General features: G+C 49.4%; 1 protein-coding gene across 1 annotated transcript in view; it reads right to left on the reverse strand.

Moving 5' to 3' along the window:
- CCM2L (CCM2 like scaffold protein) overlaps window positions 1-11,789 on the reverse strand; it is an 881,881-nt gene that overhangs the window by 16,558 nt on the left and 853,534 nt on the right. The gene's annotated exons all lie outside the window — the stretch shown is intronic.

The following is an 11,789-nucleotide window of genomic DNA, read 5'->3' on the forward strand; positions in this document are numbered from 1 at the left end:
GAAGTAACATTGCATCATGTTAGGGTGTGAAACCTAAGACGCTGGCAAGTTAGCAGTGTCATGTAACTTTAAGTAGTCAAGCTCGTTAAGTTGTTAAGTTGCTCAGTATATAAAGAGTGTTTGTTTTCTCTGTGTGTGTGGGGCGTGAAGCAAAAATGTCCGAAAGCTCCGGAGGTGTTTCTGTTATCTTTCTGCAATAAACCTGTCTTTGGAAAGACAGGCTTCCCTGTGTCGTTGTTTCTTTGCTGCTGAGACTCTGAAGCTTGTACTGCAACAAGAATCTCTCCACTGGACTTAATTAATGCTCTGCGAAGAGAGCTGTTGCTGGTGGCGCAGCGGAAGCGTTTACTGGACCAGTACAAACTCTCTTACATCACCCCAGAAATCCGTGTCTAGAAACTGCCCTCCTCAGATAGGGCACTTCTGAGAGCCCCACGTGGCCCAGAGGCATGCTTGCACTTGAAACTGGGCTTTTAGTGTTGCAGCCCCTGCCCTCTGGAACCATTGTAAGGAGCGACTGGACAGGCTTCTGCCATCTTGATGTTTGAGCACTTATTAAATACTTTTTTGTTTAAGGAGGCTTCCCTAATCCTTTTGTATAATCTTAACTGCACAATTGTAGGTATGATCAAATTGGCTTTTAGAGTCTACATTTTCTCCTCTGTTTTGTTTCTACTTCATTTTCTCTTTTATTGTACACAGCTTCAATAACTCTACATTGTGAAGTGGCTTATAAATCCGCTGAATATAAACAAGTAAATATGCAGAGGAAGCAAAAGGCGTATTAACGCCGAAAGAGGACTTTATTGCAGCAAACCTTCATGAAGGGGAAATAGCAATGCTGACATTTTGGGTAGGAAGTCCTTGATGCATCACAAAGGAAGAAAGTGAGGGGGAGACAAGATTGTCAGACAAGCCGTATATTTTGCTGGACACGATCCACAGGATGATGCTTGGAATACAGGAGGAACGGGAGACATAACCCATCAAAGGAGCCCCATGCTCAGTTCATCCATTGTTAGGGATTGATTAGCTGCTTGTGCGTAAAAACGTGCTCCCTCAGAGTTTGTGCGACCCCACAAACCTCCGTGTGTGACGGAGCTCCTCAGACATGTCTGCTCTAGTCACTAGTAGAGTCCGACAGTGGCTGTCTGCGGAAGCGTTTCCAGCAAAGGAGCTCCTTAACGGAAACGCGTCTCCTGGACTCACGGCGTGACAGTTTCCGGCGAGGTGTGGGTCTCCCTATGGGAGACTCAGATACTTCCCCACTGTTCTCGCTGGAAGCGTCCCTGAGCCCTCCCTCCTGCTCGCATTCCCTCAGAGACCCACTCCTCCCCCTGCTGGTCCCTGCTTCAGCTGTTGAGTCTCTTTCTTCCTCCCTGAGTCCCTCCACCACCTGATGCTCCGATGGCAGTTCCCTGACATCCACCTCCCCTCCAGGGCCCCCCTCACCCCCTCCCATTTCCTCTCCCCTGGGAGGTGAAGGGCTAAAACCCCGAAAAGAATCTTCCTCATCTTCCGACGTCTCGAACCATTCCCTCCATCGATCGTCGTCCTGGCTCGCTGAATCCTCTTCCTCTTCAGAATCTGGGAACCCCTCCAACTCCTCTTCCTCGTCGGTGGTGGCAAAGTATTCCCTTCGGAACCTCGCTACAGGCTGAGGTTTACGTGGGAACCTCTGATGAAAAGTCTCTATTAAAACTTCGTCATTGACATCCTCTGCCCTAACCCAGGTGTTTTCCGACTCCGGTTCCCCTTCCCACATTACCAAATACTCTACTTGATCTCCCTTCCACCTGGAATCGAGGATCTCCGCTACATGGTAGCTGTGTTCCTTCTCCTCCATTGCTGGTCCCCTAGTGACCCTCCCTTCACTGTCTCCTCTATACGGTGACAGCAACGACCTGTGAAAAACTGGGTGCAGCTTCATGTGGTTCGGTAACCGGAGCCTGAAAGCCACTGGATTGACCTGCTGCATGACTTCAAACGGACCCAGCCTTTTGGGTCTTAATTTCTTACAACCTCCTTTGAACGGCAACCCTTGGGTTGACAGCCACACCTGGTCCCCCACCCTGATGCTTTCACCTTCCCTTCGGTTTTTGTCTGCCTGCCTCTTATATTCCTCCTTAGCCCTGTTTAAGTTGAGTTGGAGCTGGCGATGGATCACTTCCATTTCTTCAACGAACTGTTCTGCAGCTGGAACGCTCCAGTTCTCCCCCTCCCCCCCTGGGAAGGCTCTGGGATGGCACCCGTGATTAGCCAAAAAGGGGCTCATCCCCGTGGACACGTTCTCTGCATTGTTGTAGGCAAATTCTGCCAACGCCAGCTTCTCCACCCAATCATTCTCTCTGTCATTAACATAACACCTCAAATATTGTTGGAGAACCCCATTTGCTCTTTCCGCCTGCCCGTTGGTTTCTGGATGACGGGCCGTTGAAAAATTAACCTCTACATGCAGTAAGCTCATGAGCTTCCTCCAGAACCTGGAAGTAAATTGTTTCCCTCGGTCTGAAACCACCCTCAAGGGGGCGCCATGCAACCGAAACACATTCTCTACAAACAATTTGGCTGTTTCTTCTGCTGTGACCGCATGTGAGCAGGCTATAAAGTGGGCCATTTTAGTTAACAGGTCTACTACAACCATGATGGCTGTTTTCCCTCTAGACCTTGGCAGATCAGTCATGAAATCTATTGCCACTGCTTCCCACGGTCTTTCAGGTGTGGGCAGTGGTTCTAATAAACCAGCCGGCGCCCGCCTCTCCCCCTTGGCTCTTTGGCATTGTTCACACCCTCTCACATACTCCCGCACATCTTCCCTGACCTTGGGCCACCAAAATTCCCTGGTAACCAGCCACATGGTCTTGTGTTGCCCAAAATGCCCTGCTGTGGGGCTATTGTGCAGCTGCTTGAGTACCTTCTCCCTCAATTCCCCTTCAGGTATATATGACGCTCCCTTATAATACAATGCCCCGTTTCTCTCCTCAAAACTACCGGATTTGTCTTCCTCCCTCCTGAGATCCCTGAGTTTGTCCTGGGCGTATGCATCCTGCACCGTACCCTCTACCAATTCCCTTTGCCCCACCAAAGTCGCCCCACACACCCAGCGGTCCTCTGGAATGATATGGGTTTCTTCGGGTGCTCCCTCCCCCTCCAAATATTCAGGTTTGCGTGAGAGAGCGTCCGCCCTAACATTCTCTGGGCCTGGCACGTAACAAATCTCAAAGTTAAATTTGGAGAACTCCTGGGCCCATCTCAACTGCCTTTGGTTGAGCACTCGCGCAGTTCTCCAATACTCTAGATTTTTATGGTCCGTGCACACTTGCACCTTATGTTGTGCACCAACTAGCAGATGCCTCCATCTCCGGAACGCCTCATGAATAGCAAGAAGTTCTCGGTCGTACACCGTGTAGTTCCTCTCGGATTTGTTCAGCTTTCGCGAAAAGAAGGCACACGGTCGCCACTCTGACTCCTCCTTCCCCGGCTGCAGAAGAAGCACCGCCCCTATGGCTCTGTCAGATGCGTCTGTTTCAACCCTTAGCTTCTTTCGTAAATCCACATGCAGAAGTTGTTCTTCATAGGCGAAGGCCCTTTTCAGCTCCTCAAACGCTCGCTCCGCCTCCGCCGTCCATACAAACTTCTTTTTACTGCTGAGACAGTCAGTGATGGGCGCCGTCAGATGGGCGAAGTTGCGGATGAACTTACGATAAAAGTTTCCAAACCCTAGGAACCTCTGCACATCCTTCTTGGTTTTGGGTGTTTTCCATTCCAGCACTGCCTGTACCTTGCCGGGATCCATGGCCAATCCCTTGTCTGACAGGCGGTACCCCAGGAATTCCACCTCCTTGGTATGGAACCGACACTTCTCCAGTTTGACCCACAGCCTGTTGGCTTGCAGTCTGCTCAACACTTCTCTGACGTCTCTCACATGTTGCTCCTCATTCTCCGAATACACCAACACATCATCTAGGAAAGCAACGCAATTCTTGTAGAGCAAAGGGCCCAGTACGTGGTTCATAAAAGATTGAAAACACGCTGAGCCTGCTTGTAATCCAAATGGCATAACGAGGTATTCAAATGCCCCCAAAGGGGTAAACATGGTGGTTTTCCATTCATCCCCTTTCCTTATGCGTATCAGGTTGTACGCCCCCCTTAGATCCAGCTTTGTAAAAATCTTTCCCTTCCTCACCCTGGTCAAAATATCATCAATCCTGGGCATAGGGAAAGCCACCGGTTCAGTCACTGCATTTAACCTCCTAAAATCACATACAAGTCTCGGCTTGTCCGCGTTTTTTTTGTCCACAAAAAACACTGGGCTACCCCCTGCTGCTTTGGACTCTCTGATGAAGCCTCTCTTCAGGTTCTTGTCAATAAACCCTCGCAACTCCTGCATTTCTCTGTCTGACATGGCATACAACTTGCCCACGGGAAGCTGTGCTCCAGGGAGTAAATTGATCTGGCAATCAAAGGGTCTATGAGGTGGTAGTTGGTCAGCTTCCTTCTCGCTGAACACGTCGCTGAGATCTGCATACTGTGGTGGTACCTTCACCTTCTCCATTACTTCAGTCCCTGCTAGGGTGGCTTGGGCCCCTGCTGAACCCTTTTCCCCTTTGCAGTGTTCTAAGCAATGTGCTGAACCAAAGGACACCACTCTTTGATGCCAGCCAACCAGCGGATCATGTAGAGCTAGCCAGCTCATTCCCAAAATAATGGGAGCGCCTCCCAGGGTGGCCACATTAAACGCTATCAGTTCTGTGTGCCTTGCCACCCTCATTATCATTGGGACAGTCTGCAAGCTGACTCCTCCTCCCAACAACTCCCTGCCATCAATCGTGGTCACCTGCAGGGGGTTGCTTAAAGGGATAGTCTGTATCTGGTGTTCAGCAGCAAACTCCTTGCTCATAAAATTGCAGGAGCTGCCTGAGTCCAATAGCGCCTTTATTTTTAGGGGGTGCCCATTTTGCAGCTCTAGCGACACTTCAATCACTAGAGCAGGTCGAGGAGCTTCTGGCACGGGCACTTTCACTGCTCTTTGGCCTGGCTGCAGTGCCCCGATTGTGGCAACCAGGCGTTGGCTTTTACCTGCTCCGTTCCCCCCTGTTCTCCCCCCTCAACAGCTCCCACCATCCCTTGCCATTCCTTCCTCTGGGGGCAGACTCTGGCAAAGTGGCCTGGCTGTTGGCAGAGATAGCATTTCCGGGGGCCCTTTCCCTCCTTCTTAGCCCCCTCGCTGGTTTTTGAAAATGCGCGCGCGCGCGCTGTTCCGATTTCCATCGGCTCTGCCGGCGGGAAAGCTGGCTCAGGAATGTCTGGAATGCGGAACTCCTTCCAACGTTCCCCTCTCCCTTCCCGCCTCTCCAAGGCTCTTGCCTCCTGCCGCGCTCCTATGGTCAGCGCAGATTTGGTCAGCTGATCCATAGACTCCGCCCTGGGGCTCCGTGACAGCTCGTCTTTCACCGCCGAAGAAAGACCTTCTTCAAATAGCATTTGAATGGGTGCCACCGATAAATCCTAACTCAGTCTGTGAATCAGCATGGTAAACTCAGTCCAGTACTCACGGACAGATCGACTTCCCTGCTTACAAGCCATTAGCTGTCTGCGCACCGCCCCTTCCTCAATATCGCTGGAAAACATGATATCCATTGCACGAAAGAACTTCCTCGTGTCCTTTAGTATGTCATTGTGCGTTGCCATTAGGGGTCGAACCCAGTCTCTCGCCCCTTTCTCAAGATGCCCAATTACGAAAGCAACTCGCGATTCCTCATCAGGGAACTCATCGAACTGCACATTAATGGCATATTGCATCTCTGTCCTAAAGGCATGGTAATCCTTGGGGTCCCCCCCAAATTTTTGCACCAATCCTGGTACCTTTCTGGGGAATTGAGTGGCTCTCCCCTTCTTGTCTGCATCCTGAGCCCTTCTCTCCTCCAGCCTCGCCGTCTGCAGCGCCAGTTGGACCTCCAACGCTCGGTATCTATCTTCCAAGCTTGGACCAGCTCCAGCCCCCGCTCCTCCGGTTCCGGTTGGTTCGCTCATGATGCTTTCTCTTGCACAGGCAGCGTACAGAGACTGTCGGACTGCTGTTAGGGATTGATTAGCTGCTTGTGCGTAAAAACGTGCTCCCTCAGAGTTTGTGCGACCCCACAAACCTCCGTGTGTGACGGAGCTCCTCAGACATGTCTGCTCTAGTCACTAGTAGAGTCCGACAGTGGCTGTCTGCGGAAGCGTTTCCAGCAAAGGAGCTCCTTAACGGAAACGCGTCTCCTGGACTCACGGCGTGACAGTTTCCGGCGAGGTGTGGGTCTCCCTATGGGAGACTCAGATACCTCCCCACTGTTCTCGCTGGAAGCATCCCTGAGCCCTCCCTCCTGCTCGCATTCCCTCAGAGACCCACTCCTCCCCCTGCTGGTCCCTGCTTCAGCTGTTGAGTCTCTTTCTTCCTCCCTGAGTCCCTCCACCACCTGATGCTCCGATGGCAGTTCCCTGACATCCATCAACAGAAGGCATCAGAAGAGAAAGCTGGATTAGGCCAATGGCCCATTTAGTCCAGCATCCTGCTCCCACAGTGGCCAAACAGTTGCCTGTGGGAAACCAGGGAGCAGGATTGGAGCACAAGACCCCCTCTTCCCTCCTGCTGTGAAGGCAGAGCATAGCCATCCTGGCTAGAAGCCATGCAGAGCCCTTGAAAGACACAAACCACTTGAAAGCTCTCTCATGCAAGCTTCCTTGAAATGAATGGGAGCTGTGCAAAGCCTCTTCAGGAATCCTTGTGTGGCTCCCATCTGTTCCAAAGGGGTTTGCAAACACACAAACACAAGTCCCACACATGGGTTGTGCACATTGCCTTTTGCCACAACTCAGAAGTTTAAAGCTATTTAATTTCTTGCATGATACTCGACTATGGGAATACTAGTCACTCCAAGGCTGGGAACAGCGTGCACACACACACACACACACACACATATATATATGTGTGTGTGTGTGTGTGTGTGTGTGTGTGTGTGTGTACTGTTCCTTGAAAGATTTCTATCTCCTGCCATACCTTTTGATTTACCAACTTTGTTCTGTAAAATAAATTCTTTCAGCTGTTAAACTATCTCCCAAGTCTCCAAGTATCAGAGAATTTTATTCAGGAAAAAATGAAGATGGAGCTCTCCACAATTGGTGGAGCGTCACAATAGGAAAGAAAATCCCACCAGCAGAAGAAAGTGTTTTAGATTTCTGTGAGGGGAAATTCCTGTCAGGAAATGGCAGCCAGAGGCAAGAGGAGAAGCTCAGTCAGAAGCAGAGACTTCTGAGGGAAATTCTGGTCAGGAGTTTGAACTTAGAAAGATCAAACTTGAAATGGAAAGCAGAACAGAAGCAGAAAAACAGATTCTGTTAGCCGAAATACAGGCAGAAGATAAAGAAAAAGAGGCCAAAATCAAACAGAAGAAGAACAAGCCAGGCTTTGAGTAGAACGGCAGATTCAGTTATCTAAGCAGGTGACAGAGAAAGGGAGAGAGAGGCAGACCAAGAACAAGAAATGTATAATCTTAAAATGCAAGAAATAGAGTTTAGAGCAGAATTGCTGGTTCCACAGAGAAGTGGGGAAGTTACCTCAGCGGAACAAAGGAATATTCCAGGATATCAAAAAACAGAGGATGGAGAAGCACCTTGTTAGTGTTAACGGAAAAATCCGAGGGCTCTCTTGGACAAAAAAAAGACAACAACCAGGATAACTTGGAGCAAAACAGCAGCCTGTAGGCTTGGCCTTTATTGAACTGTTGCAACAGGGTGTTCCCCTCACTTGCAAGAGAGAGGAAAGACCCAGAAAGATGGTCTGCAAGACCTTATAAAAACTTTTGAAATTCCCATTCTCCAGGTCAAGCCCACCCCCAGAAACATCATGCATACATTACAGAAGGGGTTGACATCATGCATACATTACAGAAAGGAGGGGTTGAGGGAGGAGTTGTGGTGGTAACCTGAGTGTCCTGTCACCTGGCTGGTTCCTCCTTTCCCCCTCCCCATGAGTCACTTCCAGGAGACAAAGGGGAGTTGGCAGTTTCCTGCCCCCAGAGGGAAGATCTGATTATTGTCCTTTGTTTCAGTCTGTGCTGAATCCACTCCCATATGCGAGTTCTTTGTCATTTTGATTGTCTTCTGTCTGGGATTATCAAGGCTGACATAGCAACTGGGCAGGGCTCCTGTGGATGTGCTGGGATGGTGAAGGGATTATGGCTGACCAGAAACCAAGCCACCCTCCTTTGATAGTAAATAAAAATGGAACAGTGCAAATCCGATGTATGGTTGATTTTCTATGAATTTATAACAGAAGCGTAGCGTATGTAGTGTGTGAGTGTGAGTCTGTGCGAAGTTTGTAGAAACTGAATGACTGGGGGGGGGGGTTCCTGCTACATTAGGAAGCCTGTAATATCCCCTGGGTTTAATATAGATATATAAATAAGATAACTGTTCCTTGAAAGATTTCTATCTCCTGCCACACCTTTTGATTTACCAACTTTGTTCTGTAAAATAAATTCTTTCATCTGTTAAACAGCTCCCTAAGTCTCCAATATCAGAGAGTTTTTCTTCCTAAAATTAAGCAGCGGTTAAGACTGGGCTCGCTGCAATTGGTGGTGCATTTTGATAGGAAATAAAATCCCCAAAGTAGAAGAAAGTGTGTTATACTTTGGTGAGGGGAAATTCCTGTCAGGAAATGGCACCTTCTCATAAGCCTCCAAGGCAAGAGGAGGCAGTCAGGGAGAAGCTCAGTCTGAAGGAGCCATTTCTGAGGGAAATTCTGGTCAGGAGATAGAACTTGAAATGGAAAGCAGAATAGAAGCAGAAAAACAGATTCAGTTAGCCAAAATACAAGGCAGAGGAGAAAGAAAGAAAGAAAGAAAGAAAGAAAGAAAGAAAGAAAGAAAGAAAGAAAGAAAGAAAGAAAGAAAGAAAGGTCAAAATGCAAGCAGAACAAGAACAAGCTGATTCAGTTAGCGAAAATACAGGCAGCTGACAGAGAAAGGGAGAGAGAGAGGCGGAACGCGAAAAAGAAATGTATAATCTTAAAACGAGAAAATACTCAGTACATAACATAGAGCTTAGAGCAGAATGTCTGGTTCCACAGAGAAGTGGGGAAGTTACCTCAGTGGAACAAGCAAAATTTCAAAAAGGAGATGATATAGAAGCATTTTTATTCAGTTTTGAGAGAACCAAATTCAGAGCTTCTGGATGAGGCCAGAATGAAGGATCTCCTGAGGGAGATTTACTCAGAAATGAGGGACGAGGAAACCGCCGATTGTGGACTCTTTAAAGAATGAGGGAGAGTTTGACTGGGGCTCACGACTGAGCAGAGCAGGAAAACATTTTGGAGAAATTAAGAGGAAACCTGGGGGAACTTATGCCCAGTTATGTTCTGGCCTCCAGAGCCTGGCTGAGGGAAGGAAGGGTCAGGCGCTGGAGGAACTGAAGCAACGGATAGTGTGGGAACAGCTCTTGAAACATGTCTCCTCACATCTGGGATAAAAAGCTGAAAACAGCGGGGAAACTGCCAGTTCCCTGGACAAGATGGAAGGGGATTGGGGAGGTTTGTGGGTCCCCCACCTTCCGGAAAAGCCAAGTTTGGGGCTGCTCAGAGAAGTTGGAGGCAGCCCAAACCAGCCCTGCGAGGCGGGTCCCTCCCCTACAGAACAGACTGGGGGGGATCTGTTTCCCCTCAGACTAAGCTCAGAGGCTTCCTTCTCTGGCCAGAGGAGAGTTAGAAGGGATCCCAAGGCAGGAATCCTATCAGAGAGTCCAGAGAGAGGAGGGCAGAGGCCAGGATCAGGCGCTGCCGGGAAAAGGAGTCCCTTGGCAGCCCGGCTTGAGCAACGTTGTCCCTGAGGAGAAGGAGGTGCATTTGCCCTCATCTCGCACCTGAGCCCCAACCCCAGTGATGGCTGCTTAGAATCGCAGGACTCGGAGCCGGAAGGAGGAAGGAGAGAACCTGATGCCATTTCTCTGTTTCTCATTTCCCTGGATCGGGGGCGGGGGGGCAGGTCCCCAGGAAAATTCATCAAAAGTTCAGTGTACATTTCTCCGGATACACACATGGTTGCGTGCAATTCTTCCTAACACGGACAGTTCTGCAAAGCAATTTCTCCTCCCATAACATGCTTTCCTAGGTTATTTTCCCTTTATCTTAGTATCTATCTATCTGTACAAATTTCTTGGCCAGAGGACTGCACTGCAAAAACTGGGGGGGGGGGGGGAGTGTAAATTTCAAAGGACGGCTGTGCATTAATGTCTGCATATTCAGCCCCCCCTTAATTCTAGTCCTCCCTTCCTTGAAAAAAGGACTTTCTCCACACCTGTTGACTAGGTGACTCTTGGGGGTCCCAAGATACCTCCAGGTGAGAAGGAGCCCTTGGCCAAGGGGGTCCCTCTGGCACAGGCAAAGCCCCCCCATTTCATGGGCAGCCCCTTCATCCCGCCATTTGCAGGGAGTTCCTGAGAGATGCCCCCCATTTTGGTCTCCCCACAGCCAGCAGGTGGGAGGGCCCAGAGCCAAGGTGGAGATATTGGGCCAGACTGACTGCTGGGTGGCTTTTCAAGGAACAGCAAGCAAGCAACTTTCCTCAAAAAAGTGGCATTTGCAGATGCATTTGGCAAAGGAAGGAGCAACATAGCAAATGAAACGGCCTAGCTTTTCCCTTCCTGCTGCTGCCAAGGTCTGGGTGGCACCAGTAATTCTACTAAGGTAAAATGGCTGGTTGGTCCAGCAAGACCCAACACACCTCCACACTGCAGCCGACACACTAGCAAAATTTGGAAAGCGCTGCTCTATCCTAATTTAGGCACCTCCTTATTTTGGCTGACTCACAGAGGAAAACCAGTAAACACTTTAAACTCTGCAACATGGACACACGTTTTGAGACGTTTGCGCACTGGATTTAATTTCATTTGCAAGTTCCCCAGTGAGAAAGCTGGAGTCCCTGGCAGTACCCAGAAGATCCCTTTACTTTGATCATTGCTCTGCATAATTTCTACTCCCCATCCCAGCACCCCAGTAGCTTAACCATGAAGAATTCATTCCCCTCAAATTTCAGGGTTCAATACTTGCTTCTCTCCCTTCCCAGCAACCCTCTCCTTTCTCTGTTGTTTCCCATTCAGTTCAGTGTGAGGAACCCCAGTGAATGAACAACTTTGCAGGGCCCGAGTTCCCCTCTGTAAGCCTACGCCAGTGTAACTTGTCCACGTTGTGCGCACTGACTTTTGACATCAAGATCTAAAATGCCAGGGCACCAGAGTGCATGCATGAACGAGTGCAGAGAAGCATAAAGCAGCAGATTTAGGTGCTTGGGAGTTTAATATTTATCTGGCAGGCATTTGGGTCTCCCTCTCTACCAGAATACTAATTTGGGAAGTAATGGGAAGATGTTGTTGTTTAGTTGTTCAGTCGTGTCCGACTCTTCGTGACTCCCTGGACCAGAGCACGCCAGGCCCTCCTGTCTTCCACTGCCTCCCGCAGTTTGGTCAGACTTATGTTCATAGCTTCGAGAACACTGTCCCACCATCTTGTCCTCTGTCGTCCCCTTCTCCTTGTGCCCTCCAACTTTCCCAACATCAGGGTCTTTTCCAGGGAGTCTTCTCTTCTCATGAGGTGGCCAAAGTCTTGGAGCCTCAGCTTCAGGATCTGTCCTTCCAGTGAGCACTCAGGGCTGATTTCCTTCATAATGGATAGGTTTGTTCTTCTTGCAGTCCATGGGACTCTCAAGAGTCTCCTCCAGCACCAGAATTCAAAAGCATCCATTCTTCAGCGATCAGCC

This window comes from Podarcis liolepis (genome assembly GCF_965112155.1).
Source record: "Podarcis liolepis genome assembly, chromosome: 6".
Taxonomy (NCBI): Eukaryota; Metazoa; Chordata; class Lepidosauria; order Squamata; family Lacertidae; genus Podarcis; species Podarcis liolepis.